Source organism: Pristis pectinata, chromosome 30 (assembly GCF_009764475.1).
Source record: "Pristis pectinata isolate sPriPec2 chromosome 30, sPriPec2.1.pri, whole genome shotgun sequence".
Lineage (NCBI taxonomy): Eukaryota > Metazoa > Chordata > Chondrichthyes > Rhinopristiformes > Pristidae > Pristis > Pristis pectinata.
This window is the reverse complement of record NC_067434.1, coordinates 22,651,878-22,665,486: the sequence shown is the minus strand read 5'-3', so window position 1 is coordinate 22,665,486 and position 13,609 is coordinate 22,651,878. Positions and strand designations below refer to the sequence as shown.

Here is a 13,609-nt window from a genome sequence, read left to right as displayed (position 1 = left end):
ACCTCTCCCAGCCCAGGTATAAGCCTCCAGCTCTAGTAGTCCCCCCTCACTCACTCCCTGCTGCTTACTGTTGACTGAGGAAGGACAACAATGAATTCACAACAGGAGCTTCAAGACTAGACCACTAGTAGCAGGTATAAAGTGTTTTTTTAAACGTATATAAAGTGTTCATGTAATTCAAATTGTTTTCCTTCACAGGAACAAATACGTCTTTTGCAAATTACCACGATAAGAAGTTGGTATGACATTTCTGCTGTTTAGCCTGCCTTGTCTGCAACTCAGCAACAATTTTGAGATTCACCCTGCAATTTAGGTGGGGCCTTACAAAACACTTCACTCTTTCTCTGCTGCTCTGGACCAAGTAATAATTTTACGGTATTGCGGAGAGCTTTTGAGACTAAGTCATCAAAGAGGGGTCAGCACAATATACCACTCTGCAGCTGAAGTTGCACTGCATACAACTACACTTCCTCTTTCCAAGGGCTGCTGGTGTAACTCATGTTAAAAATAGTTCTTCATACACAAATAAGGTATTGAAGACAGCACTCTTTGAGGCAGGCTTTTCAAAAACTAAAAACTTTGCAGTTTCCTGCATTTCTGTAAATATTTGGTATCATTTCTGTTTTCTTTGCCTAGAATGGCGTTTATGTAACACCTTTAAATGTCCCAAGTACTTTGCAGTCAATTAAATCATCTTCAAAGGGTAGTTACTGTTGTAAGAAATGTTATTTCCTGATGGCAGGGATGACCATAAACCACCCAATAACAAGAATTCTAAATTTAACCTTGCTAACTTTTCAAAGTGCTGCTTTTTTGACATGGTTTTTGAAGTGCTCAAGGGAAAGGCTGAAAGTGTGACCAATTGGAACAGGGAAGCCAAATATTTCTGCTGCTTCCTACCCTGTTCCAGCCTTCCACTCTGTGATTGAGGTAGACTCTGCTGGTGGTGAGCACCCTCATCACATATGTCTCGTCGCAATTCCAACTGGTCACGTCTTGTCTCTTTCCTCTTTGCTGATGTTCAGCTACTGCCTTGAATACTTCCAGTGTCCATGAGGATTACAGTGGCCTCTGATGGCAGCTCAGGTGTCCATTGTGTGTTGGGAACCCCCTCCCCCTCCACAACCCATTTGAAGAAATTAACATAAGGCAGCATCAGACGAGCAGCTGATGATGCCCTGGAGGGTTTCTGGGGAGGTGTGGTCTGGGCTGGGCTACATGCCTTGATTGGCAGGGCTGCTGGGACCAGGGGTGAGAGCTGGGTGATCAGCAGTTGGGGGGCCTGGCCATGGGAGAGGGCTTAGGGCAGTGGTTGGGAGCAGCCCCAGAGTGGGGGAGTGAGGTGAAGGAGAGGAAGGGCTATGGAGGGTAGGGTTATGGAGAAGGGGGGTGGGGGAATGAAGGAGAGAGGGAGGGAATTAGGATAAATGTGTGCATGCGATGTGTCTGTGTGTATGCACGTGTGCAGGATACATGCGCATGTCCATATGTGTGATGCATGTGCATGTATCTGTGCACGGACCAAGACCTCACACCCATGTGGGACCTGACGTGGGCAGGCACGGTAGTGTAGCAGTTAGTGTAACACTTTACAGTGCCAGCGACCCGGGTTCAAATCCGGCCACTGTCTGTAAGGAATTTGTACGTTCTCCCCGTGTCTGCGTGGGTTTCCTCTGGGTACTCTGGTTTCCCCTCACATTCCAAAGACGTACGGGTTAGGAAGATGTGGGCGTGCTATGTTGGCGCCGGAAATGTGGCGACACTTGTGGGCTGCCCCCAGAATACTCTACGCAAAAGATGCATTTCACTGTGTGTTTTGATGTACATGTGAGTAATAAAGAAATATTATCTTATGTGCAACAGCGACCCAATGTCAAAAGAATTCACATCCCGGCATCTTCCACTTCTCAGACCAGAGTGAAAGCAAGTCATCCTCGATCCTGAGAAGTGTCCATCGCCATAGTTCCCCATTCCAGAACGGGCTGTCTCCATGGTCAACTCAAGTCAGAAGAGTTCACTACCCTGAACCTTGGAACATTTCCCACATTGCCCACGTTCACTGTGGCTGAATACTTCCATGCAGTTTCATCCAACAGGGTCTCAAATTGCCCTGCACAAAACTTTAGGCCGACACAGTGCTGAACGAGTGCTCCACTGTGGGAGATGCTATCTTTGCAATGAGACGTTTAACCAAGGTTCATTCTGCTCTCACACAGCACCCTTTCCTAGAAAAGCAAAGGAGTTAGCACGATGCTTGGCTGATATTGACCCTTCACCAGTTTCACAGATACTGGCTAAGTGGTCATTTTCACTTTTCTAATTTTGGAAGCTTCCTGTTTGCAAATTGGCTGCTTGTGACTCCTACTTTGCTCCAGTGCTTTATTGACTATAAAGCACAAGTTGCAAAAGGTGCTACAGAAATGCAAATCAGAGTCATCCAGCACAGAAATTTGGCCCACTAAGTCTGCACCATCAACTCCATTTACACTCATCTCATTTTATTCTTCCCACATTCCCATCAACTCCCCCCAGATTCCATTACTCACCTATGCACTTCATAGTGATCAGTTAACCTACCAACCCTGCACGCCTTTGGGATGTGGGAAGAAACCGGAAAACCCAGGGAAAACTCAAGTGGTCTAGACAGAGCGTGCAAACGCCCAAGGTCAGGATTGAACCCGGGTCTCTGGTACTGTGAGGCAGCGGTTCTACTCACTGCACCCCTGCAAGCGTTCTGTCATAGTAAAAGCAGGGAATATGGCAAAAGATTGATAGATCAGGGCAGCAAGCAGGGCAGAGGGACGTCAAGGAGACATTTTGCACTGTAATGGGCAACTTTGGTAATGGCTACTTCTCGGGATTAAGAATGACTTGCTTCCACTCCAATATTTTAACTGATGCAAGACATAGATCATGAGGTAACGAGTGATCAACTGGTTCAGTGTAACTAGATTTCAAACTTATGAAACAAAATATCTCCCTCCTGCTCATATTTCTTTCATACATGTAAAATGGAAGAGTTTAATACAGAGCAAAGTCTCCTCTGCTCCTTCTCAATAACTTTCTTCGATCAGACCTCTGGGCAAAAAGGGGAAGAGGGATGGATTCAAGTACAAATGAGCGAGCTGAATTCGAGGATCTTATCGGCCAGATTGGATTCAGGATTGTTAATAATGGAGGGATCCTGGGCCAGTTGTGGTCACACAGTTCCATAGCTCAGACGACTGAAATCCAATTTCGCAAGCAAAATCCTCAGTGTGTGGTTATGTGACTCAAGAGTGCAGGAAACTCACAACTGGAATAGCGGACAGCCTACAGATCACCCAACACCAGTGCCTGCAGAAGATTCTTGGAATCTAGTGGTGGAGAAGAATCACAGACCCAACAGTTGTCCAGCTGGAGAAGAGGAGGTGGAGGTGGCTTGAATCCCAGCCCACGTGTTTGCCCAGAGCAGCCCAGAGGCTGGGCATCAGATGGAAATGGTAATCTCCAGGAGACGTGGCGAGGAGCAGCATAGCAAGGGATGAGGGCTGACTTGGGATAGCATCATCAAGAAAGGCCTCTGGCCAGAAGGAGCAGTGTTCCACCCTGGAAGCATTGTGTGCCAACAGGGAGGCGAGGGGGACTGAATGGAAGGTTGAAGGAATGAGTGACGGCGAAGGACAGGGTGGCAGTGGAACGTCATCAATGTGACGGAGCGACATCCCCGTTGGTGAAAGACAGCTGGAAAGCAGACTTCAGGCATCCTCCGATAAACTCAGTAGGCAGAATCAAAGGCTGCGGCCTACTCCGTAGAGTAGCACACGTCAGAAACCTCCTAACTCATCACAGCCTGGGACGCTATTCAGTCCATTGGGTTCCTGCTGCCTCCTGAGGTCACAATCCCACCTGCACCCTTCCCCCTCCTATTTCCCCGCTCTCCTGTAACTTTTCCTCTCTCCTTAACTTGCCCACCATCTCCCCCTTTGATTCTCTTGTCATTTACCCACACTGGAACTTACAGTCACCAATTTGGGCTGTGGAAGGAAACTGAAGTCCTCCGGTGCGGAAACTGTCACAGGATGGACGGATGGGAAAAACTCCACAGACAGCACCCAAGGTCGGGATCAAATCCGGATCCAGGGCTCTGTGCGGCAGCAGCACTAACTGCTGCTCCCCTGTGCCATCCCAAACTCTACAGGCAAACTCACGGAGAGCTAGAACATAAAGATCATCCTTGAAAGGTTCCCCCCCCCCCCCCCCACAAAGTGCTTCACTTACAATTAATTATGTTGTCAAATGAAGTGGCCATTTCGAAACAGCAAGATCCCGAGCACTGAGATGTGAGATCAATGATAACATAATCTGCATATCCACAAATCCCTGAAAGTTGCCTCACAGGTGGATAGGGTAGTTAAGAAAGCTTATGGGATGTTAGCTTTCATAAATCGTGGGATTGAGTTTAAGAGCCACGAGGTAATGATGCAGCTCTATAAAACTCTGGTTAGACCACACTTAGCGTACTGTGTCCAGTTCTGGTCGCCTCATTATAGGAAGGATGTGGAGGTGTTGGAAAGGGTGCAGAGGAGATTTACCAGGATGCTGCCTGGTTTAGAGGGTATGCATTATGAGGAGAGACTAAGGGAGCTAGGGCTTTACTCTTTGGAGAGAAGGAGGATGAGAGGGGACATGATAGAGGTGTACAAAATATTAAGAGGAATAGATGGACAGCCAGTGCCTCTTTCCCAGGGCACCAATGCTCAATACAAGAGAGCATGGCTTTAATGTAATGGGTAGGAAGTTCAAGGGAGATATCAGAGGGAGGTTTTTTACCCAGAGAGTGGTTGGGGCATGGAATGCGCTGCCTGGGGTGGTGGTGGAGGCAGGTACATTGGTCAAATTCAAGATATTACCAGATAAGCATATGGAGGAATTTAAAATAGAGGGATATGTGGGAAGAAGGGGCTAGATAGTCTTAGCTGAGGTTTAAAGGCCGGCACAACATTGTGGGCTGAAGGGCCTGTATTGTGCTGTACTGTTCTATGTTCAACGACTGGTGCCAAAAGGGGAGTGCTCCTCTTTGATCCATGGGCCCACACTTGTCCATCTAGATGGCTCAGGCCTTGGTTTAACATCTCACGTGAAGGCCAGCATCTCCAGTGTAGCCCCACTAGAGTAACCAATGCTTGAATTCTCCACGTTGCATACAACAGTGCTCCAAATCACCCGGCATTGTGTATCTACCTTGAACCTCCTCATCCCACAACCCAGTCTCACAAATTAAGTTCTGACATTTCTGTTTCTACAGCGAACCCAAAATATTGCAAAATGCCAGACAACAAGGTTCTTATTTACATTTCAGTACGCCTGTCCCCAACATCAAAACAAAATTGCCCTTTCCGATGTGACTTAAGCTTATGACAAAGATCTCTGTTAACCTTCAAGAAGCTTGCCTTAATGCATGAGTCTTCAGAACCACTTTACAGAGAGGCAAAATCCTTTGCTTGGAAGATATAAGTGGAGATAACTGAGAAAGGATTAACTGTTTAAGTGGGACCCATTGAACAAGTGGGTCTTTTTCTCAGGCATCAAGCTGAACTTAGACCACTGCCTTTAGAAAGAAAACTCTTAACTTTCACCATCAACAACTCTGATGATCAAATTCTCCACTTGACATAGCTTCAAAGTAAGGGGTTGGTCTTATTCTCTCAAGTGTTGTGATTCTTTGGGATTTTCTACCATCAAGAACTGTGTAGGTTAACTCAATGAATACATTTAAGGCAGAAGGCATTAGGATACCTTTATCTAGTCCATGACATCTGTTGAGATAATTGTTGAAAATGTAGACCCTCCAATGCTTAGCGGAAATGGCAGCTCTTTTAGCACACAGAAACTAGCTCCAGAATCCAGTCCACACCCTGCTCACAATCTCAGACATTCTCAATGTGATACTTGCAAAAGTATGTTCATTACCTCCGAGTATTATTGGCTGATATTGATTGAAAATTAACCAAGAATACACAACAGCCACCAAACCAAATTCTTCAGCAAGGTCTTCGAGGTTAGGGATGATTGTTTATGGTAATGAAGGGTATTTAAGAACATCAGAAATAGGTGCCAGAAAATGGCTATTTAGCTGCTCTGACATTGGTTGATCATGGCTAATCTTCCAGCTCAACAATGTTTTCCTGCCCTCTGCCCATGTCCATTGCTTCCTCTAATACTTGCTTCCAGTGAACCCCATGACTGAGCCTCCACATCCCTTTGGAATAGAGAATTCTAAAGATTTACCAAAAGAGATACACATGGTCCAGTCGTGTCCTCACCGAGGCTCTGTACAAATGCACTAAGGCATCCGCACTCTTGTTCTCAAATTCTCTTGCAACAAGAAACAAAAGATTGTGGTCAAGATGTAAATGGCAACAGCACAGTCATTATCTGAAATTGTTGGCTGTAATGTTTCTCTTCAAAAATGAAACCAGGCATAAATTGATCAGGCGTACAGGGTTGGTGGGTGAACAGGACTCGGTATGAGTTAGGACAAGTTTACGGAGAACAGAACAAGTTAAAACACAAATATCTTCTATCAACGAACACTTCAGCAATTTTTTTCAGGTCAGAAGCACCAGAGAATATAAATTCAGGATCAGCAATTTTCAACGTAGACCATAATCATAGCACAATCAAATATACTATCGGTATAATCCAGTCCGACAAGTTTTGGTTTTGAACTTTGCCCCAACTTGAATACTGCTCATGACCTGTCTTAGAGGTGGGCAGGGAGAATATCAGAGAGGCCTAACCACCCACACACCAGCAGTAAGGCACTTCCTCTCATTGGTTTGTGTAGGCCTCCAACAAAACCAGCAACAACCTGAATGTCAGAACGACTCTCAAATGCCACCACTGAAACTGATGGACCTCTGCAACTAACTTCTGGCACATGCTCTAGAACAGCTTCATCAAACACTGGCAGGGCTGCCATCTATTTCCACCTTTTACCACGTTCCTCGTTTAGTTGTAGATGTCCATGCATCTGTAGGGACTCTATGAGGCAGTAGCATTGTAAACTACAAGGTCTCACCTCCCAACGTTCCAACAACCAACCACCCACAGAAGGATTTCCACCAAGGTGTAAACACATGTGTCCTTGGCTGGCCTGTCGTGTCGTCACCAGGGGAGACAGAGGGGAAGCAGCACCGGCTTTCACCACACCTACCTGACGTGTTTCATGAATACTACAGCGGACAAACCTCCCAGGTCTTCCGAATCGCTGTTTAAAAATGAAAAGCTTCCCTTGCCTTCAGCAGTGGATCGCTCCCTTGGTTTGGACCAGGTAATATAAGCAGGAAACCCTGGGAAGAGGTTGGTTTAGCCTCTCTCCCATGGGGCCCCTTAGCAACTATAAGAGTGGCTTATAAAATCTGGGGCCCTTTCAACTTCCAACCCCTCCTCCGAATCTTATGCCTTCAGGCAGTGCGGTGAACAGCCACCATATGCAAATGTGTTCCACTTTTCAGTTGAAATCAGGTTTTTAACTCTCTCTGCTTCTCCATCTGACAATACACCTACCACAACACCTTACCCACAATCCTGCTTGGGAAAGAGACAAAAAGCATGCAAACTCGCTCCTTTCCCCAGGCCAATGCTACTTCAAAACTACAATGTTTACCCCTTGCTACTCCTTTACACCTCCCCCTCCCCTTACCCACCGAGCCCCCTCCCTCACAACCTCCACCGTGCTTGTGCCCACTCCTAATCCAGGAGGACAAAGGAAGGCAGGGACTGCCTTAATCTCAGTGGCAGGCAACAGCCAGTAGCTCTTTCCCAGCCCTCTCAGGACACTCGGCTCTCTCTGTCCTGCACAATACACATCAATTATTCATTCCCAGCCTCCTGGCTTCCAGGAAAAACCAATCACAGATGGAGCCCACTAATACAACCATGCTGTGGTTGTCAACAGGCTTAGACAATGGAAGCAGAATCAAACTCATCAAGACCCCTTTATCAACCACAGTCAAATAAACTTGACAGCCATTTATTGCAGCAGAGGCAGGCATAAATCCTGTTGCACTTTGCTGTGGAATTTGTCTAGGCTGCTTGGAATGAGAAGAGAAACCAGCCACTAGGTGCTAATGAGGGTGTAAGAGGAAACCTTTCTCTTCCAACCACCTCCCTCCCCCCCCTTTCACTCCAACACGACCAAAAAAAACAAGCAGTCACTTATCTGTTAGGCTCACTGGAGGAACGCTGTTATTGATGATCTTTCTGCTCACCAGTGATCCATCTCCCTCTCCCCTATGCACACATCACACAGGCAGCCACGGCACTTTGCCAGAAGGGAAAAGCGGAAAAAAAAAATCCAGGCAGCTTACATTTCAAACTCCTGCAGGGGTGGTGCGGCTCACAAAGCAAACAGGCTCTGTCTTGGACCACGGCCAAAGTCACAAACACCGATCAATTCATTCGACAGAAACCGCCACAAGTGTGCGCAGCGAATTACTGAGCCGTCACCAAACAGGACAAGGAGGGAGGAAAACCCTGGGCATTTAACAGGATAAAACACCTAACGCAGTGCTTTCCCCCTTCAGAGTGCTGTTGTCTAAATCCATCAAACTAGTCATGCTAATTAGGGTACAGAAAAGGCTCTGCATTTAGGCAATGCTGGTGGCTGTCTGATAGGCAGAGTTAGAAGGCAGTCTTTTTGTGTGTGTTGCCTGGATTGTGGAGGTGGGAGGAGGGGTTAAAGCAGCCCTTGTCAATTGCAGTCTCTAAAAAAAAACCCTCCACAGCACTGAATATTAGTGGAAATTAAAAAAAAATGTGTTTTGTGTGCATGTGAGTGTGTGTGTGCTTCGTTGCACTCTGTCATTGCTAATTGACGCTCTGTTAGAAAATATTGGAGAAAAGAGAGACAGATTGCAAGCTGTATTGTTCAGTTGTTGGGAGCCTTTCCTCAAACTGCATCATGTGGCAATCACCACTTCCTTCACAGAAGTAACCTCCACACACACACACACACACACACACTCTCTCTCTCTCTCACTCTCTCTCATATGCACACAAACACTCCCTCATTCTCTCTCAAACACACACACACACAGTCCCCTGCATGGGTACAACACCCTGCACATACTCACACACTGTCACACAGACTTGTCTTTTCATATGCACTCAAATGCTCCCCTCTCTCTTACAAATGCTCACTCTCACACTCTCTCTAACCACATCCACCCCCACACTCACTCTCAGATGCATTCCCACATTCACCCTCTCGCACACATGCATTCCCGGTCACGCACACAATGCACTGTTTCTCATACACACAGACTCCGACAACTCACACACATGCATTCCGCACGTTTCTCTCTCCCTTGCACAAATGTAGCCCGGCACTTGCACACGCATTCCTGCACTTTCTCTCTGAAACACTCACTTCTGTGCTCACTCCAACACACACTCCTGCACTCTCACTCAGCCATGCGCACACCAACTCTCCTACACTTACTCTCACTTGCTCACACCTTCATTCCTTCTCAAATGCACACACCCACACTCATTCCCACATACAACATCTTCACTCTCTCACACGCACCTGTACTCCCACACTCACACTTACACACCCACTCCCACGAAGGAAGTGGTCGAGGCAGGTACATTAACAACCTTTAAAGGACACTTGGACAGGTACATGGATAGGAAAGGTTTAGAGGGGTATGAGCTAAACGCGGCAAATGGGACTAACTTAAATGGGAATCTTAGTCAGCATGGACCAGTTGGACCGAAGGGCCTGTTTCAGTACTGTTTGACTCTGACATTTTCAGTCAAGGAAAAGAGTTATGGGGAAAGGATATAGGATTGCTCATCCGGCACGCTGTCACAGGTCGGAAGAACTGAATGGCCCCCTTCTGTGCTGTTATAACTCCAGATGGGTGCACGATGGACAGCATGCAGAGAGTGGGCTGAAGGGCCTGATTCTGCGTTGGATGGATCTATGGTTCAACAACTGCCTTGAGATAACACGGCGAGGAGTGATATTCCTTCCCTCATGATGGAAAAGCCACATCCGACAATATAATCAGACCGCTGAGGCAGCAGAGAACAGCACGGAGTGTTCCAACACTGGATGCAAATGAATGCAGATAGTCCGCAGGTCCCTGCATGACCCTGTTACTTGGACCACGAAGCTGTCAGTCTGTTCCTGGAGCGGCTTTTGACACCACAGTTTCAGCCAATAACGAGTTAGGGAGCTGAAAGCTATTCACTCAAATCCACGAGATTCACACTCACTGTAGATCAATATCTGAATGAACCCTAGTTTTCATTCTGTAGTTCACTTGTCCTTTGTGCTACTGATGGATAACATATTGTCTCCTGAAGGATAATGGTCATCTGTCAGTCTGCGTGGATTCTCCTCCCCAAGGGCTGAGTCCCCTCGATATTTTAAAGCAAGAACATGACATCATTTTCCTCCAGTCTAGTATTTCAAAACAGAGCCACATTCACGGAATGAAACAACAGGGGCAATGAGGCCATGGAAACATTTAATTGCTCTGCACATCTGTCAATGAGTTCAACCTTGCTTCCAACTGATTTGCCTTAGAGCCCCACAAACTGCACACCTTGGCAGCTACACTGTAAACACCCGGCTCAACCACACCCTTTGGAAATCCATTATTTATTATCCAGCTCTGGTTCTCAGTATTACAATAATGACCACACTTCAATCATAATTCATTGGCTGTAAAGCCCTTTAGAAAGAACGTGATAGGAGCACAAGTCGTTTTCCCTTAGTTGATGCAGCCAGACTCAGATCGTAGCATGACGTAGCTCCAACCCTCCAAGTCTGACTCTGTTGGAGAGTAAACTCCCATTACAGCATGTATCTGTTGCAACCTGCCACCCACTTCACACTGTGCTCTGATGTCCTAACCTGTTGCAGCCAGGAGCGGGCACAGAAATGTGCATGTACCGGCTTTTGGAGGGGCATTCATGGGGACTTCACCATCATGGGGTAAAGGCACACACGCATGTGTGTGTTTGTGTGGTGCTGTTGCATGTGTGTGGCTCTGTGCATTGCTGTGTGTGTGTCTGCTTTGCAGTGTGTATGTGCGTGTTGCCATGTGTGTTTGTGTTGCTGTATATGTCTGTATGTATGTTGCTGTGTACGTGTGTTGCTGCTGCTGTGTGTGTGTGTGTGCACGCGTGCGTGTGTGTGTGCGCGTGCGTGTGTGTGTTGCTATCTGTGTTTGTGTTGCTGTATACAGTAAGTCCGTATGTACGTTGCTGTGAATATGTGTGTGCTGTTGCTCTGTGTATGTGCGTGTGTGTGTGCGTGTGTACACACGTGAGTATATTGCTGTTGCCGTGTGTGTGCTTATTTGCAGTTTCCTACAACATAGAAGGCCACTTGACTCATCAGGCCTATTCCAGCCCACAGAGCAATCCCAATTCGTGTGACCTACTCTCCCCAACATTCCCATTAATTCCTCCCAGATTCAACCACTCACCTACACAATTTACCACTGGCCCATTAACTGCCAGCTTTGGGATGTGGGAGGGAACCAGAGCAGCGGGGGGAAATATACTTGGACAGGACCGGAGGTTGGGACTGAACCTGTCGTTGGAGCTGTGAGCCAGCAGATCCACAAGCTGCAACACTGTGTTACATTACAGCCTGAGTCAAATGGAAGACATTACTAAATCACGCACAACGTGGAAAAAGGGGTAATTCTGAGATTACTGGCGGCCAAAGTAAAAGTCCCGTGTACACACAAAGATGCATCAGTAATGAAGCACTGAGCAGTGGTCCTGGCCCCACATCAGGAGTATGGAATCACCCCATGATTCCTTTTGTATTGCCCATCTTGATCTTAACTTCCACAGACAACATAAGTCTGATAGCTTCACCAGCTTTCTGAGAGAACCAGACAGTATGGTGCCAATTCATGCTTAATTATGGGTAATTGGAATGAAGTTAAAATAACACAAACCTATTTAACTTCAAACCCCTACAGCCAGCGGTCAAGAGACATGAACAAAAAGGAGGAGAAATGATGCAAAGTTTTTACAATAGGATTAGGTAGGGGAAGGAGTCTCCGTTGGAGATTACGCAGCAACATGGACTGTGGGAAGGTGGGGTGGGGTTGCAGTGCTGAATGATTCATTTCTGTGGGATGCAGTGGATCTGTGAAATACTGCACTGCCTGCTCAACACTTGTGCGGCCTTGAGGAAATGAATGGAGCTAAATAAATGCAAGATCTGTTATCCAATCTGTCTGGGCAGGATTTATGGAAATCTATATCACAGGAAGAAAGCCATTCAGCTCATCATACCCATGCCAGCAAAAGAAAACCCAGGTGGCAATTCTAAACATAGAACAGTACTGCACAGGAACAGGCCCTTCGGCCCACAACATCTGTGCTGAACACAATGTCAAATTAAACTAATCCCTCCTATCTGCACATGATCCATATCCCTCCATTCCCACGTTCATATGACACTGTGACACTTTACTCTGTACTGTTATTGTTTTTACCTGTACTACCTCAATGCACTCTGTACTAACTCAATGTAACTGCACTGTGTAATGAATTGACCTGTACGATTGGTAGACAAGTTTTTCACTGTACCTCGGTACAAGTAACAATGATAAACCAATACCAATACCATGTGCCTACCTTAAAGCCTCTTAAATGCCACCATTGTATCTGCTTCCACCCCTAACCCAGGCAGCCCGTTCCTGGCACCTGCCACTCTCTGTGTAAAAAACTTGCCCCGCACATCTCCTTTAAACTTTCCCCCTCTCACTTTAAAGCCACATCCTCTAATATCTGACATTTCTACCCTGGGAAAAAAATTCAGACTGTCTATTGCAAACCTGTGCCAGTTCTTAAATATCCAAAACAATGCTAAATATTTCCTAAAGTATAAATGCAAGGTCAAGTTTTGCAAAAGCTTTGCCTGATGGGAAAGCTTGGTCAGATTGAAAAATCTCATGAGTGTGGACATTTGGAGGTTACCTTCTGTTAAATCACAGGTGGGTCAAGAAATTGAACAAGGTTTAGATGGTAACCCTCAGACCCATGTCAGGAAGTGCAAGCAGCATCATGTAGGCTTGGTGCTCCGGTGCTAACTGGTGCCTTTCCCATTCTGAAGCATCTTCTAAACCAGTTGTTTCCCAGGCTTTTCACTTGTTCACATTCTGTAAAATATTCACCCCCTTATTAAAGCATCACAGATCACCACTTTTAGGGAGCTGGGGTTGTTCAGGGATTGTTAGCAGCCTCACCATGGCAGCAAATATATTTTATTTGCCTTTACTTTTGTGAACTTCCTATGTTTCCTCAATATATTTAAAGCCTTGCAGACCTGCTATAACCTTTGGTGCCTCTACCTGGAAAAGGTTATGCATCCAGGATTGAGAACCACTGTTCTAACTGATGAACTACTTGTGAAGTGCAGTCATTCTTGTTAGGAAATAAAACAAATGATTTGCAAGAAAATGAGATGGATGACTAGTTAATCTATTTCAGTGCTGTTAGTTAAGGAAGGAACACTAAGCAGGAGACCAGGAGATTCTCCACTGTCCACTTAAGGAGTTAGACAAGACCTTTGCTTAATCTTATC

General features: G+C 46.2%; 1 protein-coding gene across 19 annotated transcripts in view; it reads right to left on the bottom strand.

Moving 5' to 3' along the window:
- The window catches only part of zmiz1a (zinc finger, MIZ-type containing 1a), a 402,917-nt gene that overhangs the window by 88,965 nt on the left and 300,343 nt on the right, over positions 1-13,609 (bottom strand). The window contains exon 1 of one of the 19 annotated variants that reach the window (XM_052041304.1): positions 8,355-8,599. The exons of 17 other annotated variants lie outside the window; for them this stretch is intronic. The gene's annotated coding sequence lies outside the window, so the exon portion shown is untranslated. One more of the 19 variants, XM_052041303.1, reaches the window with a different exon arrangement.